Here is an 18,747-nt window from a genome sequence, read left to right as displayed (position 1 = left end):
ACACAATGATCCAAGACCAAGCGCCAAAGGACTCATGATGAAAGACGCTAACTACCTCCAGACAAAGAACTGATAGAATCTGAAGGCAGACTGAAGCAGACTTGTTTTTACTTTATTTTTCTTGAGTTATTTTTTTTGTTTGTTTTCTTTCACAACATGACTAATATAGAAATATGTTTTGCATGACTGCACGTGTATAACCTTCATCAAACTGCTTGCCTTGTCAATGAGGGAGGACATGACAATGGGAGAGAATTTGTAACTCAAAATTGTAAACAAAAAAAAAAATTAAAAATTGTTTTTATATGTAATTAGGAAAAATAAAACATTACAAAGAAGAAAGAAAAGAAAAAATGCTTAGCACAGTGCCTGGCACACTGTAAGCATTATAATTAGTATTGTTGTTGTTCCTTTCTAAGAAAAAAATGGAAGTGTGACTTCAATGGGGAATAAAAGCATCTGAGATGGAGGAGAAATTGACCTTGAAAAGAAACTGCAAAGTAGAAAAATGTCACATGGAGAAGGAAGAGAAGCAAGAAGCCAAGTCTATGCGGTGTGAAGCTAACAACCAAACCGGAGGCCCTCCCTGAAAAGGGCGCTGGATGCACTGAGGAGGAAGCAACTGCTGTCCTCCAAGGAAGGAAATAACATAGCCACCAAAGCTGTCAAGTGAAAGACCAGCCAGCAAGGGTCAAAGGAAGAACTGAAGAGTAGTAATGGCTGGTGACTCCCTGTTCAGGGGTAATAAAGGCAGCACTGTGTGAACTGAGAATGAATGGACAGATGGAGAGATGAATAGATAGATGTGAAAGATGGATGGATGAATGGATGGATGGATGGATGGATGGATGGATGGGAAAGATGGATGGACGGATGGACAGATGGATGGATGGATGGATGGATGGATGGATGGGAAAGATGGATGGACGGATGGACAGATGGATGGATGGATGGATGGATGGATGGATGGATGGATGGATGGATGGATGGATGGATGGGAAAGATGGATGGATGGATGGACAGATGGATAGATGGACGGACGGATGGATGGATGGATGTGAAAGATGAATGGATGGATGGACAGACGGATGGACGGATGGATAGACAGATAGATAAATGGATGGATAGATGGATGTGAAAGATGAATGGATGGATGGAGGGGTGAATGGACAGATGGACAGATGGACGGATGGATGGCAGTTATTTTGTACCAGACACTGGGGATACTAATGCAAAAGTGAAATTGTCCCTACCCTCAAAGAGGTTACATTCTAATAAGAGGAGATAATACTTATGAGTGGTACTCGGGAAGGAGGCACAGTGGCAATATGAAGGAGTCAACTGTCACATTCTTTCTCATAGCAATACTAGTATTGATTTACTGCTATTCCCAGAGAGAGAAATGGAAAGCTTGAGATAGGGGTGAGTAGGGCAGATGACAAAATGCCCCATAGTCCTGGGGTTCCTGGCAAATGCCTAGACATAGAAAGGGCATGAAGCATAGTTTGAGACTAGACTTCAGTTTCCAGTCAGTCTTTCACAAATCTGGATAGCTCAGTCCCAGGGTAGAACTCCAAAGCTGAGTGATTCTGGCAGTCTGGACTTCCTAGTGAGCGGCAGAGAATGAGATGCATTTAAAATGCACAAAGAGCCTCAACCACGTAAAATGGATGTCCACCAGCCACTTCTGGTGACTCACATGGGTACAACACATACACTAGAAGAGACAACACAGCAAGAGACCTCTAGGGAAGTTCCCCAAGAATCTGTGCTTAGCCCCATAGCGATAAATATTTTATTAATGCCTTTCAAAAATGCATGGTATGCATGTCCATCAAATCTGCAGATGACACAGAGCTGAGGGGGATAGAATCAGAGCCCATGGACAGAGTCAGGATCTAAAAAGATCCAGAAAGACAGGCTAGACTTCAGCTGAATCAAAAAGATGAAGTTCCACAGGAACTTGAGTTCAAAAAATCAACCTCACAAGTACAAATTGGAGGAGGCACGGCTAGGCCCTCCCCTACAACGATCACCCTTTATTTCCTCTTCCTCCTCCTCTTTGTGGCTAAACTCCTGGAGAAAACTATGTATCCCTGGTACCTCTCTCCTCTCACTCTTTTCTAAACCCTCTGCAATGAAGCTTCCAGCTAAAACTGTTGTCTCCAAAGCCTCCAATGGGCTCTGAATGGCCAATCCGGATGCTTCCTGACCTCTCTGCAATAGTAGACGTGTTGCCTACCTTTTTCTGGGGTTCTGTTCTCTTCCCTTTGGGCTTTGGTGACTCAGCTCTGTCCTTCTCGTTCTTCAGCCGCGTCACACCCACTGACTGTAAACCTCCCCCAAAGGCCCCACAGGCTGTCCTCCAGCCCCTTCTTTTCGCTCTAGGCTATCTCGCTTGGGGATCTCATCAGTCCCAGGAGCTCAATTCTCATCTCCATGCAGATGATTCCCAGATTTATTTAGCCATCCCTAGTCTCTCTCCTAAGCAACAGTCATACATCACGAAACGCCTCTTGGACATCACGACCTGGAGGTCCTGGTAAACATCTCAAACCCAATGGGACCAAACCAGAGCGTAGCCTCTCAGTCCCCCAAGCCCCGTGCTCTGCCTACCTTCCCATTTACTGTTGGGACCATCCTCCCAGCCCCTGAGGCTGGCAACGGTGGGGCCACTGCTAACTGCTCCCTATCACTCTTCCTCACGAGCTTCCAATCTGCCACCTATGCCTGGCGGCTTTACCTTCCGAGATCTCTGCAAATCCGCTCCCTCTTCTGCACTCCCACAGAGAACGCCACAGTTCACCTCATGGCCTCTCACTGGTTTCTTTGCTGCCTCGAGTCTCTCTCCACTCTGATCTCACCTCCAGTCAGGTACCCAGAGCATAGGCCTGACCACAGTACTCCCCACCAACTTCCTCAATGAGCTCCTCTGACTCCTTAGCTCCCCCGAGGGCAGCTACCGACCCCTTTGCTTTGCGGTTTAAATCTCATGACCTGGCCCCTCCTCCGGCCCAAGACTTCCCAGACCCTCCCCCCCCCCCCCCCCCCCCCCCCCCCCCCCCCCCGCCATTTCTCACCTCCCACCTCTCTTTCCACTCCTCTCCACATAAGAGCTGTCCTGGCCTCCTTCCAGACTCAGGAGACTTCTCCTGGCTGCCCCAGGGGCGCAAACGCCTTCCCTTCTCTACTGTGTGCATCTCATACAGAGCCAGTCTTCTGCTCCCGTACAGTAGGAGTTTCTTGAGGGCAGGGATTGTTTCTGCCTCTCTTTGCATTCTCAGTGTTTAGCACAGTACCTAACACGTCCCTGTTCACTCACTGCGGTCCTGTCCAACTCTGTGACCCCATTTGGGGTTTTCTTGGCAAACACACACTGGAGTGGTTTGCCATTTCCTCCTCCAGCTCATTCGACAGATGAGGAAACTGAGGCAAACAGAATTAGGTGACTTGCCCAAGGTCACACAGCTAGGAAGTGTCTGAGGCTGAACTTGAACTCAGGTCTTTCTGACTCCAGAAGTGGTGCTTTAGCCACTATGCCACCCAGCTGCCCCACGTGACACATAGTAAGCATTTTGGCTAAACGATGCTTGACTGAAAATAAATGTAGGACAAATCAAAAGCAACAATGACAACAATGATGAGAGTCAGCATTTATATGGCATTTTAAGGTTTTTGAGGCACCTTACGAGTTATGTCATTTGATACTCACGTTAACCCTATGAGGTAGGGGCTATTATTATATTGTACCTACTTTACAGAGGAGGAAACTGAGGCTGAGAGATGTTAACTGACTTGCCCAGAGTCATACAGCTAGCAAGTCCCCGAGGAGAGTTAGAACTCAGACCTTCCAGATCTAAGAGGAGCACCCATGTCTCCACAGCACCTTCCCGCAGGCAAGGCAGAACACCTGGACAGAAAGAGGAAATGGGTGAGGGATTCAGGGCATGTGTCATAAGGCATGGCACAGCAGTGACCGACAGGGGGCGTCTGTTGGAATGCGGGCAGTGCTGAAAGCAGAGCAGCCCATAATGACCACTACACTGGGATTAGATCAATAGTTTCATCATTTGTGGTGATATTTAATGTTTTCCAAGCCCAGTGTCTTACTTCCTAAGGACAGCATTCACAGCACATGGGCACCAGGCATCAGAGATATCTAGAAACCTCTGGTCTAGTTAATTTCTTAATCAAGAATTGCATTTCTCAACATCGTTCAGTGTCCTCACAAAACTCTAGCAGCCCTAGTAATACTTACCGTGAGGATCAAATACAAATTCCTCTGCTTGGCATTTATAGCCCTTCCCAAGCCTCTCCAAATAGTCTTTTGCTGTCCCTGCTAAATGACATGCCCCCTTCTATCTCTGTGCCTGCCTTCCCTCTGCCATAAGTCCTTTCCTGATTCAGTCCCAGCCGTCAGGGCCTCACTCGTGGAACTACCACGCACTTATTCTGCATCTCCTAACCTACATTCATATTGACTCCTTGACAGAACATAAACTCCTGGATGGCAGACACCGCTTTCTCTTCTGTCTACACCCCCAGCCCCTAGCACAGCACCTGTCCGTTGTCCATGCCTAACAAACGCCTCTTAACTAACAGTGGTGCCTTAATAATGGCATCTTCAAAGGTGAAGGAACCACAAAGGAAAAGTTCTAGATCAGATTCCCAGTTGTTGGGGTGGGAAACATGGGCTTGGAGGAAGTAACACTTCCACTGAGACTTGGGACAGAAAAGAAAGCTGAGCATAATTTGGTATATACTCCAGGTCTGGAGGAGTCAACTGCAAAGGGTTCAAAGAAATGATAACCGGATGCCATGGACAAGTCAGACTAGGAGAGATGGGATGCTCTCAAAAATGAAACTGAAGTCATGAAGGGAAACACCTGAATGTGGAACAAAAGTCTGAGTTGTCTTAGGAGCCAAAGGGAAACACACAGGGAACTCATCAACCAAGTCAGGTTTTTTTAAAGATACAGAAAGAAAAGGGAGCAAGAGTAGATAACGCAAGGATGAGTGAAGAGCCTCACATGATCCTATAAGAACTGCCAGGCACGCTAACGCTCAGAATGGAAAGCAAGGTCAGGATGACAAAACGGGATTTTTCAGAAAGCTCCACCGGGCGAAAGGGGGTATCAACAAAGGTACTGGGCTGCTGCGTGGGGTGCCCGGGACACTCACTTTGCTTCTAATTTCTCTGCCAAAGAAAATGACCTTTGCACTGGAAATGTGCAAGCCAAAATGGCTAATGGGAATTTCATCCTCAAAAGAAGTAAAGAGACAAAAAAGAGAGGAGCTGGGCTGCCACCAGCCCAGACGAACCTCCTCCTCGCACATAGAGAGCACGGATGGGACTGCTGGACCACCACAGATGATGTCTGAAAGGCTGTGACCAACAGGAGAGCAACTCAGCAGTGGATAACAAAATCCTGTCCCAAGGGCAGAGGGCAGTGATTAGAATCAGTACACCACAGGCCAGGGAGCTTGGCCAGGATATCTGGCAGAATGCTAGAAAGGATCATTAGAGATAGGTAGAGAAGCGGCATGCCACTGTGGATAGAGAGCAAGACAGGAAGATGCGGGTTCAAATCCTGCCTTTGACACACATGGGCTGTGCGACCCACAGCAATATACTCAACCTCTCAATGCCCCCTGGCCACTCCAAGACTAAGTTTCAGGAGAGCTGCCAGCTTGCATCAATAGAGGAAGTCTGCTCACTGGAAACTCACTAATATTAATAAAATCACAAAAAGAAGAGAGATGCTCAGCAAACATTTAGAAAAGGAAGCAGCGACCCCCTCATCTCCCTTTGAAAGTGCTAGATCGGGAATGCTGCAAACTTTGCTTCCCTAGACTTCAGCAGAGCATTCGGCAGCCTCTCACGCCATTCTCGTAGACAAGCTGAAGAGGTGCGGCCTGGAGGATAACACAATTACAGGGATTCAGACAGGCTGGATGGCAAGACTCAGAGACAAGTGAGTTGTTACACCAGGGGAGCCCCCCTCCCCTCTCTGAAAAGAATCAGAGGGAGGTGTCTTCTCGTGCCTCTTCTTTGGGGCCATGCTTGTTCTTTAGAATGTTGCAGCATTCACTTTCTCCTTTTAAAAATAAATTGCAATTGATAAAAAGAGAGAGAGTTCACCGTCAGCTCGGAGGGCAGTGCCTCAGGGATCTCTGAGTGGCCCTCTCGTGACTCCCATTTTTATTCCTGACTTGGATAAAGACTTCTGTGGCATACTTATCAAATTGGGAATTTACTCAAAGCTGGGAAAGATCACTAATAAGATCCTGGCAAGGCTAAATCTCAGGACTGAACTGAATTAGATAAAATTCAATAGGGATAAACGTAGAATCTTACAGTTGGGCTCAAAAAAAATCAGCTCCCCCAATCCAAGATGGCAGAGGCCTAGGTAGATGGCAGCTTCTCTGAAAAAAGCACTGGCATGTCAGTGGCCTGCAGGCTGAGTCAAGAGCTGAAACGGCTAATAATATGATCTTGGGCAGCATGAAAAGAGGCTGGAATAAAGAGATAAGAGTCCTGCTGTCCTACACTGCCCAGTCTCAGGCAGAACACTGATAAGCCTGAAGGCTTGCAGGGAGGCTAACCAGGTCAGTGAAGGCTCTCAAGCCCATGTCATTTGAGAATTGGTTTAAGAAAAGGGGGATGTTTAGCCTGGATATGAAAAGACTCTGGAGTGCAGGGAATGAGGAGACAGAAGAATCATGTTCTACTACGCAAAAAAGGAATTAGACTTGCTCTGTTTGGCTCTGGAAGACAGAGTCAGGTGCAGTGTAGGTAAACTGAGGCTCAATGTTGGGAAACACTTCCTAAGAACCAGAACGGCCTCAACAGCAGTTAGAAGGAGCACCTGTCAGGTAGATTACAGTGGGGAGATCTTTTTAATTACGGGCTAGACCACGCGGGCCTGAACACCTCATTTGGTTGTTAAGCAGATGATCCCCAGAAAGTCCTTTCCAACTGCAGGATCAGGTCATAGCCCTCTGGAGAGCCTGGTGCTCCACAGGCAACCCAGCTCCTGAAGGAAGGCCTTTGGCACATGAGGCTGGCACAGCCAAGAATCTCGCAGGAGAGTCAGGCCTAGACGGGCACTCCCTCACACTCTGCAGATGGTGATGGGAAATGAGCACAGGAGCCCTGTCTTGCTGTCTATCCACAGTGGCATGCCGTTTCTCTACACAGGAGCACAGGAGATAAGCGGGCGCAAAGGTGAAGGCTTGTACAGCACTACCACAAAAAGTCACTTTCAGGATGTCAATCTGAAATGAAGCATTTTTTTGGTGCCTCTATTTCAGAGAATGCTCCTCAAAACATAAATCCCCATTCAAAGTGAACTCTTTCACCAAAGTCAGTGCTAGTTCTGCTTGGGAGCAAGATTATCTACCGAAGACAGAATCTGGTTCTGTTTGGTGAGAAAACACAACTGATCTATCAACCAGGCAATTCAACATCTCAGCCAAAGACTCCTCAGTCTTCAGAGCATTCACTTCAATGTAAATTCACCCAAAGCAGGCCAATGTAATGAGAGCTAAAGGATACTCTGTTCTTTTCCCAGTCATGTGTATTCCTCTCCAGACACTGGAGTGTTACAAGGTAAAGGAAGATAACAAAGAAGACCAAGCCAGCTAGGCCCTCAAGATGCATTTGTAAAGGCAGATGGTGATGGTGATGGTGACGCTTTCTTTCTTTCTTTTTTTTTGGAGAGGGGGAACTTTTCAGAATTAATACTGTTTGGCTTTTACCCCAGGTCTAAGTCTATGGCAAGAAATAGAGGGAAGGAAATGGTTTCACCCTCATCTTCCTCAACATTTCTTAATTCAGTAAGTCTTCATAATGTACTGGCAGGCAGATCAGAAATTTTGGTCATTGCTCTCTAGGAATAAATCTCAAAAGGACAATCCATACTTGCAAATGAAAGGCAGAATGAATGCAGCAGAAAAAACTGAGGAGCCACCTGGCCTGATGGTCCTATCATTAATGGTGGTCCCACTCTTAACAGCCTATGTGACCTCCAGCAATTTACATAGCTACTCTGTGCCTCAGTTTCTCCATTTGTGATATAATAATACTCTATCAAACTATATTACTAGGGCACTATGAATACAAAACAGTGACCATTGTAATAGATTAAAAAGATTAGGCAAAAGTTATTCTCATACAACATTAAGAATCTCATAAAAGTACTTTGGAGGGGAAAAAAACCCAAAATTTTAAATTTTCATTGCCTTAAATCAACCAATCTAAAGCACTACATTCCCTGGTTCTGTTGATCACCCTGCCAAATCCACTGGTTCTTAGATTGCTGAAATGGGATCACAAGAAAATGGCCACAATATTAACTACATAGTTTAAATAATATATTCAGTTTCAAAACACTTTTAACATTTACTAATTAAGCTCTCTAATCAACAATTTGCTTACACCTTATTCTTCCAAATCACTTCTACAGTGATAAAGAAGGATAGGGGCAAAGCCAAGAAGAATTTGCCACTTCTGCCCTAAATATCCCAATGAAAATGAATGCCACTCTTGAAAATTAGCCAAGAAACTAAGCTTATTAGCCCAACAAATCTAAAAATTAAAAGTAAGTGAAGAGAACTCTTAACAAAATATGCCCCCAAACTGCATGACTCCCAAACTGGGGCACAAAAGGAAAGAAGAGCCATGCTCCAAACCAGAGCAAGCACAGCTTTCTAGCTGTTCTCCCAAGGCTGACTCCGTCGACAAGAGGACCCCTGTTCCCTGTCATGGGGAAGGAGACCCCTGAGTATTTCAACTACCACTACTTAAGAGCTGGGATGCCTCCCAGAGAAGAGCCAAAAGCTGGCCTGAGTCTGAACACACTGCTTGGAAACAAGCCCTGAAACCATGATATTTTTTCTCCAAACAACTTTACCAAAGATTTAACTACCCCTCTACCACTGGACATTGGTGAGCCTCTTAGAATCCAAGAATCCCAAGAGTTAGAAGGCTTCCAAAAGGTGAGCCAAAAGATCCATGGCCATCTAGTCTAACCAGCTCCTACTTAAAGGAAAAATTCTCTTGACCAAACGCTTTTAATATAAATTTCACAAATGACATCTGCTCGAAGTTATATATGGTACACAGCAGATTGAAAACCGAAATTCTGCAATCTGTTTTCTACTGGTAATGATGCAGCCTCCAAAGAAACAAAATGAAGGAGACGAAAAAGGCTCACAAAAGTAAAGCAGGAACAGGCAACGGGCCCACTTGGCTGGAGAAGCAAAGGAGAACACAGGAAAAGTCGAAATGGCCCTCAGAAAAAACCAACCAGTGAAGCCAAATCCAGGCAGAACAAGGCTATTACCTTTTCCACGTGACATTTTCCTTCAAATACTTTGAAAAAGCAATCATGCTGCCCACCGCCCCACTAATTTCTTGATCAAACATCTTCCTCCTCGCAGGCCTGTGATGTCACTGGGGAAAGGAACTCCTGGTGAGAGGACTCCTTCTTCCAACAGAGATCCTGCAGCCTGGAGGCCACACGTGGCCCTCCAGGTCCTCCAGTGCAGCCCTCAGACCGAATCCAAACTTCACAGAACTATGTGTCTACCATCACCCAGGTTCCTGGAGTACTGAGAGTCTCAGCAGCTTGCCCAGGGTTTTAGAGCCACTGGGTGTCAGAGGCCTGGAACCCAGATCTTCCTGACTCTCCCTCTGCCATAGCTGCTGCCTCTGATGGTGTGAACCTGAAGTCTCTTATCAGCTTGACTGCCTTGCTCTCAGAGCTCTCCAGCTTCACCAGGGTCCTTTCTAAGATGCAAATGCCTACACACGAACACAACACTGCTCCAGAAACAGGCTGGCCAGGGCAGAGCTCCCCAACGTTATCATCCCCCACGTCCAGGCCATTATGACTCCCTCGATAGGGTCTACGACATCAGCTTTCTCGTCCCCCAGGGTCCATCAGTGACTCATACGGAGCACCAGCGACAAAAGGAAAAAAAAGAAAAATATCAGTTCAACCAAAGGAGGCCCGAACTGCCAAAACCAGCGGGAAAGCGAAGGAGGCCTTTGGCAGACACACACGTCTGAGGAAAAGGAACAAGAAATAGGGGAACTCTACGAGAGCAAAGAAGGTGCGCAGGGAACGATTCTGAGAGGGGCTGTTAGCAGAAATCACCTAAGAAACGGGCTGCTCAAGAAGGGTCCGGGCACAAAAAACCCAAGGGAGAGCCAGAGTCACTGGCGCAGTCGGGGGCTCGGGGCCTCGAAGAAGAGACGTGACAAGGTCCAAAAAGGAATAAGCGATGTTGTAACAGAAGAAGGAAAATGGGAAGCCACTGCACGGCGGCGGGCCACAGCTTGACTCCAGGGCAGATCGGAGGCTGCCAGGCGGCACGCGTGAAGAACCGGAAGGTGGGCTCCGGACAAAGGACCCAAACCCAGCCAGAGAGCTGGCACCGGGGCAGGACCGGCCAGGAGAGTGAGGACGGGACGGCAGCGGGCGACAGGACCCCAGAGCAGGGGCTGGCAAGGGGAGGCAAGCCTGCGCGGCCCGGCATCCTGCATCCCGCATCCCGCATCCCGCATCCCGGACGGCACCGAGCCGAACCGGGTCGGGGACAGTCCATCCATCCGCCCCTTAAGAGGAAAAGGAAGCAAGGCCGGGCCCTGGGAGGGAGGATGAGCGCGGGACCGCGGAGGGAGGGAGGGCCGGGGAGGAGGACCCAGGAAGTGCCGGGCCGGGCCGGGCCGGGCCGGGCCGGGCGGGGGAAGTGACAGCGGCGGCGGCGGCGGCGGCGGCGGCGGGCTGGGGACGGGGCAGGGCCCGGGGGCAGCGAGGGCACAAGGGGTGTGGCAGCGGCCCGAGGCCGGGGTCGGGCCGGACGCGGGCAGGACAAGGGCAGGGGCAATGACAGGCCCGGGGCGGCTCCAAGGCCGGTGACAGCAACAGGTGAAGTGACAGCGCCGGGGCCGGGGGGAGGGGAAGGGGGAGGGGAGGGGGGGCGGGGGGCGCCCGCTGCCCTCCCTCCCCCACCCCGGGGCCGGCCCTCCCTTACCTGCGCCTCTGCCTCGGCGCCAGGCTCCGGGTGCTCTTCGGGCTCCGCCGCTCCGCCGCCGCCGCCGCCGCCGCCGCCGCCGCAGGCCTCACCGGCTCCGCCGCGGGTTCGGGGTTCGGGCCGACTCACTCCAAAATGGCGGCTGCAGAGGCGCCTGACACGCGCGCGCCCGCGGCGGCGGCTGGGCGGAGCCGGGGGCGGGGCGACCGAGCGCGCGCGCGCGCGGAGGACGGGGCGGGGCCTGAGGCCGAGGCCTGCGCTTTGAGGGCGTCCTGCCCCTCCCCCCCCGCCCCCCCCGCCGGGGGCCCCGGCCCGGACGCCCGAGGCCTCGCTCCCCTCCCTCCCCCCGCACCCCACCCTGGCTGGGGCTGACGGACCATGTGGTGCCGGGGGCTGGGGGCTGCAAGGGGCTGCATCCACTGACTGGGGACCCGTGCCTCAGTTGCCTCCTCTGTTACATGAGAATCCTGGACCGCCCAGAGGGCTGTTCCAGAGCTAAATCCGAGACCCCCCATGTCTCGCGTCTCTGTCTCTGTGCGTGTCCTTGTGTCTCTCATAAATGCTCTGGCCATGCAGCCTGGAGCGTGACCCGAAGGGAAATACACCACGCGGGGCACGCAAGCCCACGCAAGCCCACGCAAGCCCACGCTCGATCGCAGTGCTGTGCCACCACGGAGCCACCGAGCTGCCCGGGCTCTCCGGGGGTCCGGTTGTGGGACGTGTTCCCGGGCTGGGAAGAAGGACCGGGAAGGGACCGCGTCGGAGGGGGGGGGGGGGGGAGCACCTTCAGCCCGGCACCCCCCCCCACACACACCACACACACACCACACCACACACACACACACACACACACACACACCACACCACACACACACCCCCCACACCCTACACACACCACACTCCACACACACACACACACACCACACACACACCCCCACACACACACCACACATACACCACACACACCACACACACACACACACATCCCCACACACACACCCTCCTGGGACTTACTACCTTCCAGCAAAAGTGACCAACTTGTTCCTTCTCTCTTGGGAAGCTGAGGCCCCATCCCCTCTGCCCCGAAGACTGCATTACTGAATCTGTGCTCAAAGGAAGTCATTGATAAGGGAAAAGTCCCCACATACTCCAAAATAGTGATGATAGCTAAGAACTGGAAACAAACTAGATGCCCGTTGACTGGGGAATGGCTAAAGAAAATGTGGTCTGTGAAAGAAATGGAATACTATTGTGCTGTAAGAAATGATGGGTGTGATGAATACAGAGAAGTCTGGAAAGATCCCTATGAACGGATGCAGAAGGAAGTGAGCAGAGCCAAGAAAACACTCTATACAGTGACAGCCACGTCAATGGCAAAAACAGGAGCACAAAAAATTCAGAAGTGAATGTAACAAGCAGGATTTGAATGGAGATGAGAAGACAGCCCCAGCCCACCCCTGGGTGGAGGAGGGAATCCTACAGGGGTCACACAGGGCAAGTGTTTTTCGTCTTTTTTAATGAACTGATCACTTACACTGATTTTTTTTTTCCTTTCCTACATCTACATCTTACAAGATGGTTCTCTAAGAGGGGAAGGGGGAGGGATACATGGGACACTATCATAATGTTAAAAAAAAAACTAGAAAATATCAATAAAAATTTATTTTTAAGAAAATAAAGGCCTCTTCTTTTAATATCAAGATTCTACTGATGTTGAATGGCTGCAAAACATGGAATGCAATACTCTCCAAAGAAATGCCAGTTAACAACATGTCGAATCACTAATAAAGGAGGTACAGAAAACACAACCACCCTGATGCTCTGCCTCACAACCGACAGAATGGCAAAAATGACAAATAAGGGCAAACGTGGGCGGTGTGTTGAATGGTTTTGCTGCCAGAGAGCAGAGATTGAGAGTGGGAAGACAGTGCAGTAAGCACCAGGAAAGGAATCACCCCAGTAACATAGCTGACGAGCTGCGTCGTCTCTGCCTGGAGAGGACCAGGGCCTCAAGGCTGCCCGGTCTACACTGGCACAGGTCATTATTAGCTAGTTTTTTCCAGGCATCAGGTCCAAATTTGCCTCTTTGCAGCTTCCATCTATTGCTTCCTGGTTCTATTCTCTTTTTTTTTTTTTACATTTTGTTTTTTTCAAATAAAAATCCATCTTGACTCCTTCCTACCTCCTCTCCACCTCCTATCGAAAAAACAAAAACAGGGGCAGCTAGGTGGTGCAATAGATAGAGCACTGGCCCTAAAGTCAGGAGGATCTGAGTTCAAATCCAGCCTCAGACATGTAACACTCACTAGCTGTGTGACTCTGGGCAAGTCACTTAACCCCAATTGCCTCACCAAAGAAGAAAAAGAAAAAACAAAAACCTTGTAACAGATGTACATAGCCAAGCAAACTAGATACCCCCATGGCCGTGTCTGAAAAATCTACGTCTCAGTCTGCACCCCAAGACCCTCCCTCTTGGTTAGGAGGTAGGCATGTTCCCTTATGTGTCCTCTGGAATCAGAGTTAGTCACTGCAATGATAAGAGCTCCTAGTTCTTTCAAAGCTGTTTTTTGTTATGATGGTCTTATCGTATAAATTATTTTCCTGGTTCTGCTCACTTCACTCTGCATCTATTCGTAACAGTAAGAGCTAACATTTATATGGAACTTTAAGGTTTCAAAATAACTTACAAGTAGTATCTCATTTGACCGTAACAACTCTGGAAGGTAAGTACTATTATTATCTTCATTTTGTAGATGAGCAAACATCTCAGGCTGAAGGAGGTTATGTGACTTGCCCAGAGTCACAGAGCTAGAAAGTTTCTGAGGCAGGATTCAAACTCAGGTCTTCCTAACTCCAGGTCCAGTGCTCTATCCACCACGCCACCTAGCTGTCTTCCTGGGTTTCTGAAACCATCCCTTAATCATCTCTGACAGCGCACTAGCATTCCATTCTAGTCACAAGCCACAGTTGGTCCAGCCGTTCCCCAATTGATGGGCATCCTCTTCATAATTCTTTGCTGCCATGATAAGAGCTGCTCTAATTTTTATAGGTGGGTGCTTCTCCTCTTTCTCTGTGGGGTCAGCTTAGGGTACAGACCCTAAATGATACCCCGGGGTCAAAGGATACGCACAGTATTTCTAACTTTGGGGGCCTATTTCCAAACTGTTTCCCAGAGTGGTTGAACCAGTCCTCAGTTTCACCAGCAGTGTGTTAACGTCCTGTTTTGCCCCAGCCCCTCCCCCACCTGTCATTTTCCTTCTTTTGTCAACTTTGTCAACCCGATGGGTGCAATGTGGTAATTCAGAATGGCTTTACACTGCATTTTTCTAATTATTAGTGACTTTTTCATATAGCTATTAGTAGTTTGGATTTCCTCTTCTGAAAATTGTCTGTTCATATCCTTTGATCGATTTCTCAACTGGGGAATGGCTCTTATTCCAAACACAACAAATCCAATCCCTTATCCACATGACAACCCTTCATATATCTGAAGACAGAGATGGCTTCAAAATGGTACAGCAGTAAGAAGTACAGCCTATCTCTCCCATCACTCCCCCACCCAAAGGTCTAGAAAATGCACCAGACCAAATTCTTATTAGGGAAGCCAAGAAAAAGTCATAAAAGATCATTTTTACAGCCTAAGGTGGCTCGTGGGGACAGACAGAGATATCTACAGACACTGGAAAGTGGGTCTGTCCAGGAGAGTGCCGCGTTGACAGCACCAGCACCCAGGCACTGAAAGAGAACTACGACTGGACACTAGGGCAGGAAGAGATCCCAGGGGACCCCTGACTAGCTCAGGATGCAGGAACTGGTGCCATCTAGCAGCTTGTTCACCTACTGCCCAGTTCCCTAGTGGGACTGAAGTGTCAAGGATCTGGAAATAGACTGGTAGAGAGGAGTGATCACTTCAAAGCCCTCTGTACTAGGCAAGGAACAAGTTTGGAAGCAAACTGTAGCTGTGTGGTTCTGTTCCTAGAAGCAGAGTGGGTCCTCAATCTGAGGCCTCCCCAGGATGGCGGCAGTGGAATAACCAAGGCAGGAGTCCCAGATCCAAAAGGAGCCCAGCGTTCTGTCCTTCTGACCCGCGGGGCCTCCCAGTAAGCGAATATTAGCTAAGACAAGCAGCTGTCTACTGAAACTTCCAAGGAGGGAGAAGCTGACAGACACTGACCCAGATCAGGAGGGCAGCAAGTAGAATTCCCACCACCACATCATTTTGGGAGCACTGAAAGCTTGCAAGCCCCCAGCCTGAGCTGTGAAAATAGCAGAAGGATGTCAGAAGAGGGGAGATCAGGCCAGACGTTCCCCCTAGCAGTATGCAGACCTCAGCACTAACATAAAGCCCAAAGTCAGGTAGGCTGGAAGAATGAGCCAAAAAAAAAAAGAATCCCACCATAAAGGGTTCTTTTGGCAACAAGGAAGCTCAAGACACACAAATGAAGAGAGTGACTCAGAAATATTTAAGAGCAAAGCTTCAAAGAAAAATGTAACTTGAACACAAGTGAGTTTTTTGTTTTTTTTTAAAGAGAGCTAAAAATTATTTTGGGACAGCTGGGTGGTGTATGGGATACAGTGCTGGGCCTGTAGTCAAGAAGACCTGGGTTCAAATTCAGCCTCAAACACTTCCTAGCTGTGTGACCCTGGGCAAGTCACTTAACCCTGTTTGCCTCAGTTTCCTCATCTGTAAAATGAGCAGGAGAAGGAAAAAGCAAACCGCTCCAGTATCTTTGCCAAGAAACTCCAAATGGGGTCATAAAGAGTCAGACACGATTGAAATGAATGAACAATAACAAAAAATTTTTTAAAAACAAATGAGAATAGTAGAGGAAAAGGTGGAAAAAAGAATGAGGGCTACAGAAAATGTGAAAAGAGAATTAACGGCTTAAAATAAGAGCTACAAAACTCACCCAAGAAAAGAACTTCTTGATAATTAGAATGGATAAAACAGAAGCTAACAACTCCATAAAGAAATATTCAAAGTCAAAAGAAAAGAAGGAGGAGGAAGAAGAAGAGGAGGAGGAGGAGGAGGAGAAGTATTTCATAGCAAAAACAAAAAAACAAAAAAACACAAAAACAAAAAAACCTGGCCTGGAAAACTGGTCAAGGAGAGAAAACTTTTTTTTTTTTGAAGGCAGTTGGGGTTAAGTGACTTGCCCAGGGTCACACAGCTAGTAAGTGTCAAGTGTTCAGTCTGAGGCCAGATTTGAACTCAGGTCTTCCTGACTTCAGGGCGGGTGCTCTATCCATTGTACCACCGAGCTGCCCCTAAAGGAAAGAAAACTTAAGAACCATATAACTCCCCGAAAGCCATGACCAAAAGAAGAAAGAAAAAGAGCTAGACATCATATTTCAAGAAATCATAAAAGAAAACTGCCTAGATCTTTTAGAACCAGAGGGCAAAGTAGAAATCGAAAGAATCCACTGGTCACCTCCTGAAAGAAATCCCCAAAATGATAACTCCAAGTAATATTAAAGCCAAAATTCAGAGCTCAAAGATCAAAGAAAAAGTACTTCAAGCAGGCAGAAAGAAAGAATTCAAGTACCAAGGAACCACACTCAGGATCACACAAGATTTAGCAGGCACCACTTCAAGGAGCAGAGAGCTTGGAATATGATATTATAAAAGCAAAAGATGCAGGCTTGAAACCAAGACAAACTTATCCAGCACAAATGAATATAATCCTACAGGGGAAAAAATAGATTTTTTTTAATGAAATAGAGGGATTTCAAGCATTTCTGATGAAAAGACTAGAAACTCTGAAGTGCAAACATAGGAGTCAAGAGCCACATAAAAAGAAAACGTGAGTTTTCATAAGGGACTGACAAAGTCAAGTTGTTTATGTGCTTAGTTGGGGAACTGCTATGCTACAAGTAGTCCCTCAGAACTCTATCATGATCAGGATCATAGAAAGAGTCTAATTAGATAGAGAGCATGAGAGTAATGGTGTTATGCTTTGACGATCTTATAAGAAAAGAACAGGAGAGGAAAAGGGAGAAAAGAAAAGAGGACGCTATCTCATCTAAGTGGGGTGTTCAGGCAGAGGGAGCCGGAGGCAGCGGGCAACATTTGAATTTCATTCTTATCTGAACTAGTTAAAGGTGGGAAGAATACAAACACAAACACGTTTGTGCACAGAAATTCATCTGTGAATGCAACAAAATAGGGAAACAGAAGGGAATAAAATAAAGGGAAGGGAGGAGAGGAGAACAAGAAGAGGGAGGGGAAATGAGGGAGAAATTCCTCAGAAGCATAAATCTTAAAGAAGAGTTGAAGGGAAAAAGAGAAGGAAAAGTATAAGAGATAAGAGAATAGGCTGGCAGGAAATCCACAATTAGCAATCATAATTATGAATGTGAATGGGATGAATTCACTCATAAAAGGGAGGTGGTAGGACAGCTAGGTGGTGCAGTGAATAGAGCACCAGCCCTGGAGTCAGGAGGACCTGAGTTCAAATCCAGACACATAACACTTACTAGCTGTATGACTCCGGGTAAGTCACTTACCCCCAATTACCGCACCAAAGATAATAATAATAATAATAATAATAATAACAATAATAATAAAATAATATGGAGGTGGATAGCAGGATGAAACAAGAATCCAATAATATTTACAAGGAACTTGAAACAGAAAGTTACATAGAGTTAAAATATGAGGCTAGAGCAGAATCTATTATGTTTCAGCTGAAGTAAAAAAGGCAAGGGTAGCAATCATGATCTCAGACAAAGTAATAACAAAAATAGACCTAAATAAGAGAGATTGGGGGCAGCTAGGTGGTGCAGTGGATAGAGCACTGACCCTGAAGTCAGGCGGAACCGAGTTCAAATTCGGCCTCAGACCAAACACTTGACACCAGCTGTGTGACCTTGGGCAAGTCACAACCCCAGTTGCCTAAAGAAAAAAAAAAAAGAAAAGAAATAAGAGACATTAACAGGGAAGTTACATTTTGCCAAAATGTACCATAGATTATGAATATCAATATTGAACATATATGCACCAAATGCACCTAAATTCTTAAAGAAAAAGTTAAATGAGTTATAGGAGGAAATAGATAGTAAAACTATAACTGTGGGGTTCCTCAATTTACCATTCTCAGATGTAGATAAATCTTATTTTACACAAATATGGTTTTAATAATTAAGCCAGGGAGAGTCAAAATGGAGAAATAAAACTATAAACCAGTATCTCTAATGACTATTATTTTTTTAAGTTTGAAATAAAACATCAACAAGGAGACTATAACAATATACCACAAAGATTATACACCATAACCAGGCTAGATTTATACCAGGAATACGGGACTGGTTCAATATTAGGAAAACAACCTAATTGACCATATTAGTAAGAAAAACCACAAAAATCCGATTATTATAGTATTAGATGCAGAAAAAGCCTTTGACAAGATACAACACCCATTCCTGTTTAAGGGGAAAAAAAAAACACTAGGAAGCACAGGAATAACACTAGGAGCGTAGAAAAAAACAGAGCTTTCCTTAAAATGACAAGCACTATCTACTTAAAACCATGTGTCACCATTATATGTAATGGGGATATGCTAGAGGTCTTTCTAATGTGATCAGGTATAAAACAAGGATGTTCATTATGACCATTACTATTCAACATTATACTAGAAGTGCTAGTTATAGCAATCAGACAAGAAAAAGAAATTAAAAGAATGAGCATAAGTGAAGAGTAAGACA

At 47.0% G+C, this 18,747-nt stretch overlaps 1 protein-coding gene across 4 annotated transcripts in view; it reads right to left on the bottom strand.

Annotated features, from left to right (window-relative positions):
* The window catches only part of PPP6R2 (protein phosphatase 6 regulatory subunit 2), a 137,305-nt gene extending 126,200 nt beyond the window's left edge, over window positions 1-11,105 (bottom strand). For all 4 annotated transcript variants that reach the window (XM_027854384.1, XM_027854383.1, XM_027854385.1 and 1 more), the window contains exon 1: window positions 11,044-11,105. The gene's annotated coding sequence lies outside the window, so the exon portion shown is untranslated. The remainder of the gene's footprint in view (window positions 1-11,043) is intronic.
* Window positions 11,106-18,747: the final 7,642 nt, after the last annotated feature.

The sequence above is a fragment of the Vombatus ursinus genome, unplaced genomic scaffold (genome assembly GCF_900497805.2).
Source record: "Vombatus ursinus unplaced genomic scaffold, bare-nosed wombat genome assembly UNPS02010394.1, whole genome shotgun sequence".
Lineage (NCBI taxonomy): Eukaryota > Metazoa > Chordata > Mammalia > Diprotodontia > Vombatidae > Vombatus > Vombatus ursinus.
Note: the sequence above shows the minus strand (reverse complement) of the source record. Positions and strands in the feature narration are given on the sequence as shown.